The sequence below is a fragment of the Equus przewalskii genome, chromosome 1 (genome assembly GCF_037783145.1).
Source record: "Equus przewalskii isolate Varuska chromosome 1, EquPr2, whole genome shotgun sequence".
NCBI lineage: Eukaryota > Metazoa > Chordata > Mammalia > Perissodactyla > Equidae > Equus > Equus przewalskii.
In genome coordinates, this window is record NC_091831.1 from 149,261,215 (window position 1) to 149,272,224 (window position 11,010).

General features: G+C 44.5%; 1 long non-coding RNA gene across 2 annotated transcripts; it reads right to left on the minus strand.

The window, feature by feature from the left end:
- Positions 1-3,803: 3,803 nt before the first annotated feature.
- On the minus strand, positions 3,804-10,614 carry LOC103556715 (uncharacterized). Of its 2 annotated transcripts, none has more exons than XR_546270.2 (3): positions 10,311-10,614; positions 9,753-9,813; positions 3,804-4,364 (listed from the first exon to the last, which is right to left on the minus strand). It is a non-coding gene; the product is annotated as an uncharacterized lncRNA (long non-coding RNA). The 2 variants fall into 2 exon arrangements; XR_546269.2 differs by having other exon boundaries at positions 3,804-4,367; positions 10,311-10,588.
- Positions 10,615-11,010: the final 396 nt, after the last annotated feature.

Here is an 11,010-nt window from a genome sequence, read left to right on the forward strand (position 1 = left end):
GCAGGTCCTTCTGGGCGTGCCATGTGAGATACCACCTCAGGTGTCCACGCCCAGGATCCTAACCCATGAAACCCTGGGTCACTGAAGCAGAGCACGCGAACTTAACCACTCGGCCATGGGGCCGGCCCTTGAAATTAATATGATTCCTAAGTAGAATCAGGAAACAGCAAAAAAGTAGAAAGTAAAGGAAAAAGTTCACTCATTATCTCACTCTCTGAAGAAAGTGGCTCTTAACTTGAAAAGTGCATGTTTTGCATTTTTTTCCCCTCTGTGAATATTTAAGGGATATAATCAGAGGCAGAATTGCCCAACGGTTAAAAATACAGTCTGGAGTTAGATTGCTTAAATTCCAATACCAGTTCTTCCACTCACCAGCGTTGTTATCTTGGGCAAGTAACTTAATATCCCTTGGCTTCGTTTCCCACATCTATAAAATCAAATCTACAACACATGCTTATTTGCAGGATTGAGATAGCCTGTGTGAAGGGCTCAGTGTAGTCTCCGGAACGAAATAAACACTGCATAATCCTTGGCTCTCATTACCTTCATTGCCACCATTCATCTCTAAATGGGAGCCGGGTTGGGGCAGGGTCTGTGAACTCGCCAAGCCTCACTGTGGTGATGCCTTCATTTGAATGTGGTTGTGTCTTATTGTCTGCATCTTTGCATATACTTAACCAGATGAAGACGACCTGCAGAGGGCTAGTGTGTGTTCAGATCTCAGCACTGTGAAGTGAAGGCCTTGGGCCTCCTGGCGGCTCTTGGGGAGTGGGGTTGGATGCCCGCTGGCGGGACGTAACCTAGCTAGCTGTTCAGTATTGGGATAGTCAACACTGCTGGCCTTCGGAGACTGGTGGTCTCTGCAGAGCTGGCTTCTGATTGCTCACACAGTGTGTCTCCTGCCACAGTATACCTGCGCTTTAAAAGTGAACGAATTTAGTTCTTCAAGTTTAGGATTTCTTTACGTCTTGTTATACATAGAATATGCAGTCCCAAGTTGATATGCAAATGTGGGTAGATTAAAAATATTACATACGTTAACGGAGTTAATTTTTCTTTAAAAAAATTACCCAAGTATTGCAAACATTAAAAAAAATGTACCTGTAGGTTATCCATGCCTGGATTCACTTTTCACTTTTTTCAAAGCAAGTGCATGTATCCATTGCTAGATTTTACATGTAGAAATGCATAGTATGAGGAAGGGCAGGAAAGGCATGATACAGCTGTGGAATCAACTCCACAGGACAGCTGGGCCCCAGATGTTTAGACTCCTCCAACAGGAAGAAATACAAGGTGAAATTTCAAACTCTACTATTGGTCTCAGTTTCTTTGAGAACATCTCGTTTGTTATGATATAAATCTGCTGAAGAACCTTTGTAGATTAGGAAAGATGGCTATGAACATACACCCTTTGGAGACTTCATAACTGTCCTGGATTTTCCACCAGATCCAGCCCCACCCTCTCCCCTCTGGTCTGTGGAAGCTGACCCGCGTGGACCTCATCAGGGAGCATTGGGTTTGGCGATGGGAGGCATTGGCAGGAGATCAGAGGGTGGGAGGAGAGAATGGGCAGGGTTTTCATTCTCCCGTCTCTGTCCGTGCTCCACTCCTCCACTGAAGGACTGAGCTACTCTGGAGCTGCCCTCTGGGTTATGGATCTCTTTCAGGGTTCTGGTAGCAGCTTCCCTGCTTGACCTCTCAGGTCTAGGGGAGGTGGCACTTTCTGTTGCTGCTGGTTCTGAAGTGTTTAACCATTCCCCACTGGTTTGCTTAATCCTGCTCCCACCTCTGCAAACAGCTCCTTCGTGAAGCTCTCCTCAAGTGGAATGTACCATCTGTTTCCTGCCAGTACCCTGATATAATGGCCAAAATAAGCTCCTCCATGTGAGGAGAGGCAGAGAATAATGATAAGGAAGATAATACTATCCACTTATTGCAACCTCCTGTGTGCTAAACACTGTGCAAAGCATTTTGCATGTATTCAACAAATATTTACTCAGTGCTTACTGTGGGCTAAACATCGTCGGATAAAACAGATTCTTCTCTCCAAGAGATGATACAGTTTAATCCTCATAACAACACTGTTGTTGTTATCATTACTTCAAACATGGGGAGGCTGAGTCTCAGAGAGGTTAAGTTACTTTCCCAAGGTCACCAGCGAGTCAATGCAGAGCTGGAATTTGAATCCTGGCCACCAGACGACAGAGCCCATGGCCTACTCACTCCAACGAAACAATAGCTGCTTAAGCCACCTCTCAAGTCAGCAGCTGAATGAATTCTCAGGAAGGGAGCTGTTTTGTTCTGCTTAGGGGTGAGAAAAGTATACAGAAAGCCTTGAAGCCTTCATGAAAGCAAGCCGTGGACTGAACTTGCTTAGGGACAGCTGCCTCACGGATGAGCGGGTCAAGGGCGGAGTGTGGTGGGTACTGACAGATGAAGGTGGTGCTGGCCCGGGGAACGCTGAGGCTGTGGCTGAGGTGTTCAGATTCTCCCCCGGCCCTTCCTGGTTCTGCCATGAGCCGGCTGTTGACAGCAGGTAGACAGCTGTTTTGTTCAGGTCCAGGCATCTTCCTTTGCCCTGGCACAGGCATCTGTGTGCCATGAAGGGACTGGGGCCCTCACTTGCAGGAAACCTTCCCTAGAAGGTCACTGTCCTCCCCAGTTTCCTGAAGGACATGCTAAGCCCCAAGGAAAACAAACTTGCCAACATATTGCCTTTGGAGTCAGGATTCAAACCTTTGGTCCCCCTCCATTCTTCTGAGGATTGCTCATCAAATTCTGAAGAGAATGACCTCGGAGTGAAGCAGCTTCCTGAGGGCCATTCCTGACTAGCAGCAGGAGTGATTTGAACTCACACAGTGGGTCCTCCAGGGGCCCCTCAGAGCAGCCACACTTGGGGTGCAGCCCTGACCCACAGACCCTCGGGACTGCAGGCTGAAGCCCAGATGGCAGCCCCTTCTCCTCAGTTTTGAGGTTGGTTGGACCAGGGCACGAATCAGCGGGGCGCAGTGGAGACTTTTTCATTCTCTTTCACTTTCAGAACAACGAGGTTTCATTATTTCCATGACTTATTTATAAAACCCAGTGGGCCCCTGACATGCTCAATTTTCTCCTTGCCTCCCTCCTTCGCTTTCTTCCTTCCTCCCTCTTTCCACTTGACCTTGTTTCTCTCCCCTTCCATCTTCCTCGTCTCGTTTCCTTAGCAAGCCACCTCAGCCAGCCTCAGTCATTAGATTAGCTGGTATTCAAGGTTTGAAGGGAATTCTTCCTTTTAGGGTACGTCTTTCTATGGTACTTACGTGGGGGTCCCTGAGACCTCATCTCGTCAGGCAGATAAACGCACACCTCTTGACACAGAAATTCTGAGCCCTCAACAGATTCAAATAAGGAAATTACAGGGAATTGAAACATGGGCATCCAACTGGAACCTTTTCTTCTGAAGCATTCAAAGACATACATTGGTTTGATTCATGCCCATTTCCCATCTGTGATGAGAAAGCAGGGTACGGTCAGGCCAATTGTATTAGGAGTTGTACATCAACAAGAGCTCATTTATCGTGGAACTAAAATATGGGTGGATTTGAACTCTTTGCCTCTTGACTTTGGTAAAAGCAGGGTAGAGAATAGGGGAGCCCAGGTTAGGGTCAGGTTGTCCAACTCATTGTGGGGGCTTCTTTTCCATTCTATATAGCTCTGCTCACCAATCGGTGAGCCAATCAGCTTTCCTTGAACTCTTCCACTGTATCCCCACATATGGCCAGCAATACGGGAATTTCCATGACCCAGAGAATAACAGTTGGTGATAGAAGTGAGAGGCAATTGCCAGGAATTTTTATTTGTAGAGTAATCTCTCGAGAACCTCTTCTCCATCCCCACCCTACTCCAGTTATCTATCCCATTCTGATTGGGCAAACATCCATACAACCCAGTCCAAGAAAATGGGCGAGTCTGTCTCCCAAAGGCCTTATAACTTAAAGCGAGGGAAGGTCTGGAGCTGGGTGTCCATCTCCCACCCCACCATCTGGTACAGACTGGGTGGTGTCCCATGAATGAAGCACCTGCAGGGTGTCAGAAGTGCTAGCACACTAACCCTGTCACCACCTGGCACACGTGTAGAGCTGTGCTCCCCGGAGCTGTGAGCTCATTCCCCTGGGCGGAAAGAGGTAGATTGTTTGTGTGTTCTCTGCCTAAAGACAGCTCCTCCAGGCCTGACCGTGTGGAGGCTTCTTGGCTTAGGGGGAGGTGATGTCACTCAGCGCTTCCTGCAGCTGCTGTAGCACGAGGAGTCGCCCCGACCCCAAGGCCCCAGAGAAGAGATGCAGTTGAGAGCCAGTGCGTTTGGGCTTCATGACCAAAATGTCACTCTGCTTAGGGAGACAGGAAGAAAAGTGGTATTCAGCATAGCAAATGGGTTAATGGTGGTGGCCTGATTGATGGACAATCTGTGTGACCCTGAAGCATAATGAGGTCTCCTCTCCAATGCTCCAGGGTGTGGTCCACACCAGGCCAAGCCTAAAGTCTCTTGTGTCCACGTGGTCTACATAGAAATAGTGAGCTGTTCTTAGAAAAGGTCAAAAGTTTCTCAAAACTGCCAGTGGGTTAGGTTTGAAGTTGTTTTTAAAATGATTTTCTTATAAGTATTTTATACTTATATAACAAATAATACTTTAATAATAAAACGCAATTTTCTTATAAGACTTGTCAAAAATCTGATTTTCTAGAGCATCATTTTTCCCAATTGGTTATCCACAGAATGTCAGTCTGTAGAACAGCTGATGTGTGTTAATTAAACAAACAAACCAAAACAGAAATGTACTCAAATATGTTTAACAAATGCTGGAAAGTATATTCTTTTGGACATTTGAACTAGATGTTAGCATATTACAGGATCAAAAAATCCTGCTTAAGTTTTTTAAATCTAGTGTTTGTCAAACATATTTGTGCATGCCACTTCCAGGGGATCTGTTTATCTTATGGGATACAGCGTTCTTTGGGCTCTTCTCCAGCACGTTCCATTCTAGGTGAGAAGACAAATTGTACATGGCTAATCCTTTTGAAAGTCTTTTTCTCTTCTCACCTTAATTTGTTATTCATTAAACAGACATTAACTGAATCCATTTATTCCTTCACTCACTTATTCATACATGATGTTAAAAAATGTATAAAATGCTTCCTGCAGTGCAAGCCTTGAGGGAAGTGAATGAGGCATGGTTCTCATCTTTGAGGACCTCACAATTCAGTGACTAAACTGGAGATCAAGCAGCTGAAGATGCGGAACCTGAAGCTCAGGAGAGAGATCTTGCTTGAAGCCAAAGATCTGGAGATGTGAGCAAAGAGACCTGAGCAGAAGCCATGGAAAGGGAGGAAAACATGTAGGTGGGAAGAAGATTGGGTTAAAGATGGAATTCTAGGGACCAAACACACTCAGGGACTGGATACAGGAAGAAGAGTCTGTGAAAGAGACAGGAAGCAGAAGGCAGAAGGCAGCCTCCTCACCGTTAGAGCAGCTCTGGACTCTGAGCAACATGAGGAGGCATTAAATTATCTTCCTGAGCAGCCAGAAAGAGGAGGACTGATGGTGTGTAGTTGTGTATCTGTGTGTGTGCGGGGGAGGGGGTGTGGGGGGTGGTTAACGAGGGGTAAATGGAAGGAAATTTTTGCTTACAAATAATAAGCAAATGAGTAAATTGTTTGAGAATATGACTCTAGAAGCTGAATGGTGTGGTGTTTAAGAGCGTGGCCCATAATATTTGATAGATCTGGGTCTTAATCCTGGCTCTGCTATGCAATAATTTTTTTTAACACTTTCTTTCTTTTTTTTTTTTTAAATCAACAAGTTTAAAGAAAACTACCATTGAATCAGGAGATGTAATACAAATTATAGTGCCTGCATATAAAACCTGGCACCAAATTTGGCCTTTTAGGAACATGTGTATACAAAAATACACGCTAAAGTTTGCACCAGAACACAGTGCAGCAGCTAACTGACAACCCTGACAGGTGTGGCTACAAAGGTGGGTCTAGTCTACAGACTCAGGGATCTCTTGGTCCTACAGCCTCAGGGATGAGCCCCATGTGAGAATGGCCTGCTCTGAAGAGGAGCCAAGAGAGTTTGTCTTTGAAGGCAGGACTCCTGTGGGCACCAAAATGTCCCGAGCATGGCACAAAACAGAAAGAGTGCTGAGAAAAAGGCAGGCGAGAGAAAGGTCATCCTTCTTTCCCTAAGAATAACAATTTTTAAGGAACCATACACCAAAGCTTAACAATGCTTGGCACATGGTAAATGCTAAATTAATGTGATGTCATAATAATATTAGAGAGGTCATGTATTAGCTGTTCTTGAGATGTAGACATCTTTTCCCAGGGACGTAGGTGGAATGCAACACCAAAAAGGACATTTTTACAAAAGTGAGAGTAACGTTTGGACCTTCCTTGCAGTGTATTCCATCTCCTGCCATTATAATTCCCTTTGACTTTGCTGCTATGGAGAAATGAACTGTGTTAAAAAACGAGATCCCTTTCCTGATAGCTATTTTAATAACAAACAAAAAACCACAACAACTTTACCCAAAAAATCACCCCAAACCTTAAAATATCTGATACCTCTGTCTGTATCATCATGGTCATATTTCAATGCCTGTGGTGACCGTCTGCTTTGCTGCAATTTTCCCCTCATGAATGTTCAGACAGCAGAGACTACACAAGATGGCTTTAGATGGTATTGATGAAATGCTATCTTCGCTGTATTTTTCTGGTTCTCTCTGAGAAGCTTGGGAGACGGTCCCTGGAAGCTAGAGTGGCTAGTAAGGCTCTTGTACTCAGAAGGGCTCAGTGAGTGCCTTCATCTTCCTCCTGGAGCCAGGGGTTCAATCCTGGAGGCTTAGACTGGTCTGGGCTGTGCCTCTTAGGATCTTCTAGGAGTGTGGGCGAATCCCCTGCAGCACCAGCCACGCATTTGCTGCCCCAGCAGAGCAGCTGGCTGACCACAAAGCAGGTCAGACACCATCCTCTCTCTTTCCTGAACACTAGGGGGACTAGGATGAAGCTTTCCCAGTTGCCTTGGGAAGCTCCTTTCCCTACGTTTGAGAGGAGGGAGGAATCCTCCATGCTTCCTGCTGCCCCCCGCCGAGGTGGGGGATAGAGTCAAAGTACATCAACAACTCTCTCTCAAATCCTTCACCTCATCTCCAATAACCCCCGACCTCTTTCTATTCAGTATGGTGAAAGGTTAAAAAAAAGATTATGCAACTGGTTTCAGAAGACCTCCCTTGATCATTTTGCATCATGGTGGAATGTTCCATCCATTGCTTTAGTATTTCATTCAAAACTTCCAATACTAATGATTCCTAATTTGATTGCTCATCTCTAGCTATTGCCTTATATCTCTCCCTTCTATCTCTCTTTCCCTTCACTACCAAAATCATTGACCTGGAATTCTCCCTTCCCCCTGTCCTAATTGGAGCCCACTCACTTATCCTTCAGCTCTCAGGCCAAGCATTCCTTCCTCCATGACTCTGTGACTCCTCACTACCTCAAAATCTCGGGGGCGTCAGTAATCTTTCCCTTGAGAGCTCGTCACAATTTTATTCTTCATTTATTTATATGGTTACTAGATTGTTTGCCTATTCATCACTGTATCCCTGGCACACAGTGGTTCTTAAACGCTTATTGAATGAACAGATGTCTGTATCACCCGCTAGACTATAGTATCTGTTGAAATTCTGCCCCTCAGACTTTAAGAGATCCTGTAGCTGTTGCTGAATAATCTTTGTAAATCTTCATCTGCTCTCAGTGGTTTTCAATGGGATAAGAACATTTCATTTCTAGCTTTGTCGTCTACTACATCCTTGGCAATGTTTTAGGTTATGTTCTGTGCACTATTTCGTTGGCCCTCAGAGCAACCCTGTGTGGTTGCCATTAATACCTGTACTTTCCAGGTGAGGAAGCTGAAGCCCACCTGGGCTGAGAGGTTAAATGACTTGTCCAAGGCATCGAGGTAATAAATTATGAACTTGAATTTGATCTTGGAGCTGACGCCAAATCTGTTGTACTTTTTATTGTACTTCCGGTATTTAATATCTCTATCATTAGGGATAAAATAATGTGCTCTGAATGGATGGAAGAGCCATCATCAAGAGTGAGCTATTGCTACTCATGTTCGAAACACAAAACTCAGCATAAAACCAGGAGAGCACTGCTTTTTGGTGTTGGTGCCTGTTGCGTGTCTGTGTTAAAGCAAACAACTGGGCAGTGAACTCCAAATTTTTCTGCACGAGGCTAGTGAAGCTTGTTATTTGTGAATGTCTCAGAGCTTATTTTATTTTCCACATAGGCATCATATACTGATTCCCAAAAGGGCACCTACACTGGTATATTTTGGCCACTGTACCTGTTGATAACATGGTTCTTAGAAGTGTATTTTTTTGGTCTATATATAGACCCCTTGAGGAGCTAATGGAAATTGTGTGCCTGCTCTCCAGTAAAAGGCACACACTGATTTTGCATAATATTTCAGAGTCTTAAATCTCTGAATTGTGTGGAACCTAAGTTAAGTACCCCTAGTCTGTTTGGAAAGTCTTAGAATTCATTGACTGAATATCAGGCAAATCGCAAGGTGGGTGACTGGGCACTGACAATGTCTGTAAGAAAATAATATGCTTTATTAAAGAGCCATAGAATATTAAAATGAAAGGATCCTCAGCTCTCATTTCATCTAACCATTTCAAGCATTAGGTGGATCATTGGATTAGGTGATTTTTAGGACTTCTATATAGTTCTCTATAGTTATTTCCAGTTCTAAACCTCCATGAAAATGCTAAGTAATAACTTTTTCTACTGTATGCATGCATGTGCATGCTATGAGTCCAGTGTGAACCCTTATTCCTCCATGGTGGGATGCTCCATGGCGTTCAGCCATTGGGTGGCCTAGGATGAGACTTCTCTTCCTAATAAGAGTGCTCAGTCATCCTACGCAACCCGTAGCTCCTCAAATCGCTCGACAATTGTAGTGACGCAGGTTGCTATTTTCCTTGGTTAAAACTAATGACGGCATTTTCTAGCATTTCAAAATAAATTATTAGTGGCATTTAGCAGAAGCCCTGGGAAATTAAGATGCTGCCTTGCTTTCATTGCACAGTACACATGAATTGGACCTACCAGTGTGTGGATCTTCACTGCTTTGATGCATCTCTTGACAACATGCAGCTTCTTGGATAAGTTTTATTGAAACTCATGGGGATGGAATGTACAGCACAGTCAGGCGAAACTGCTCTCCCCTAAGCGTGGAATGCTGTAGGGGCTTTATTTTTATCTCACTTAATCCTCACATCTTCACAACAATCTTGAAAGAGACTGTTGTGCCTTTTGAGAAATGAGGACCCTGTGACTTGAGAAGTTAAATAACTTATCAAAAATCACACACCACTGAATGGCAGAATCAGGATTCAGGCTTTCTGGTCCAAAGCTCCTGCTATACCACTAGGTGATGCTGCCAAGAAGCACAGACACCCTGCTTTGGAGCTTCAGGGAAAGCTTGACTAGGAGGGCCCTCTGCGCAGGCTCAGTTCAGTTCAAGGCCCTGCCTTCCACTAGCTGTGCGATCTTGGGCATTTTACCTAACCTTTCTGATGAGGCTCATCACAGTACCCACTTGATGGGGTGGTTGTGAGGATTAAATGAATTAATATATAGAAACTGCTTAGAACAGCACCAGGCACGTAGGAAACCCCTAATAAATATAAGCTATTTATTACCTGAAGTTCTCTGCCCACTGCCGCTGAGCTCTCACTCTGCCACTGCACCAGGCCTGTTTTTCTAGGGTGAGAACACGAGAGAAACATTTTGTTCTTCAGTACAATCAACTTTCAAGGGAGCTGTGGCCTAGTTAATCACAGACCCTTTGTTTTCTGAATTCTGCAGACTTTTGAATGCTTTTGTGGTAAATTTTCTTTCCCACTTGTGTTTCATTTTGGCAATAAAAAAAAAGCAAAACGAGCTTGCTTTTCTTCATCCTTGCCAGCTGATGGTAAGGGTTGGTGACTGCCAGGCAGACCAGGGCCAGCCTGTTATTTATTTATTTTTTAAACCTCCATTTCAAAAAACCCAAAGGCTACCTTTCAGCTTCTAATGTAGATGATTGGTGTTTATTCTAGGCCTAACGAGTGGTCAGTCGTTTCTGCTGGGCCCTGGACTCTGAGTTCCTGAGGACAAGGATGACATTAACGTGTCTCTGTAACCCTCCTGCCTGGACAATCTTGGAATGAATGAATGAATGAATGAATGCACATTTGGGCATCCCAAACCTGTTTTACCTGAAGGGGCATGAGCTGCTCTGGTCCAGAGAGAAGACAGGTTCTGTGCTTACTTGGCATTGGTTCCCTCACCAAAAGCAGGAATTTTGATGATGAGAGAAAATCAATAACTCCCAGACTCACAGCTTCCTCAGCTCATTGCCAGTAAGTTATGAAAGAAGCCTAGTGGGTCAGTCTGGGGAATGTGCCGGTTTATCTCTCGCCCCCAGTGTGGATTTTTTGCCAGGTGGGCTTCCGAAGCTGTCTTCCCCACCCCCCATCACCTATTGAGAGTCACTACATGACCCAAGAGGCTGGCTGCTTTACATTCTCTTTTGTGACATCAGCATGACTCATTTCTTCTTGAAAAATATTGCTTGCCTTAAGCGAGTGCTAACCGGCTTGTGTTTAGAAGGGCCCTGTACTGCCTTTAGCTAAGGATGTTACTATCTTATTTATATTACCTTCTGTGTAGTTATTTCATTTAGGCTTTCTCTGAGGAAGGAATGGCCAAATTGTCTGAAAGGAACATTCTGTTTCCTGAATAGGAATTTCGCGGCCACAGCTTATCTCAGCAAGAATCATATATTTGTGACGACATGAGCCAGATTCCCATACTATGTAATTTTACTGGAATTCTCCTGCAGTAACTTAATGCTGACCTTATGATTCTTTCTATGATGATATCCTACAGTCTCCTCTTTGAGCTTGGATGCTGGCA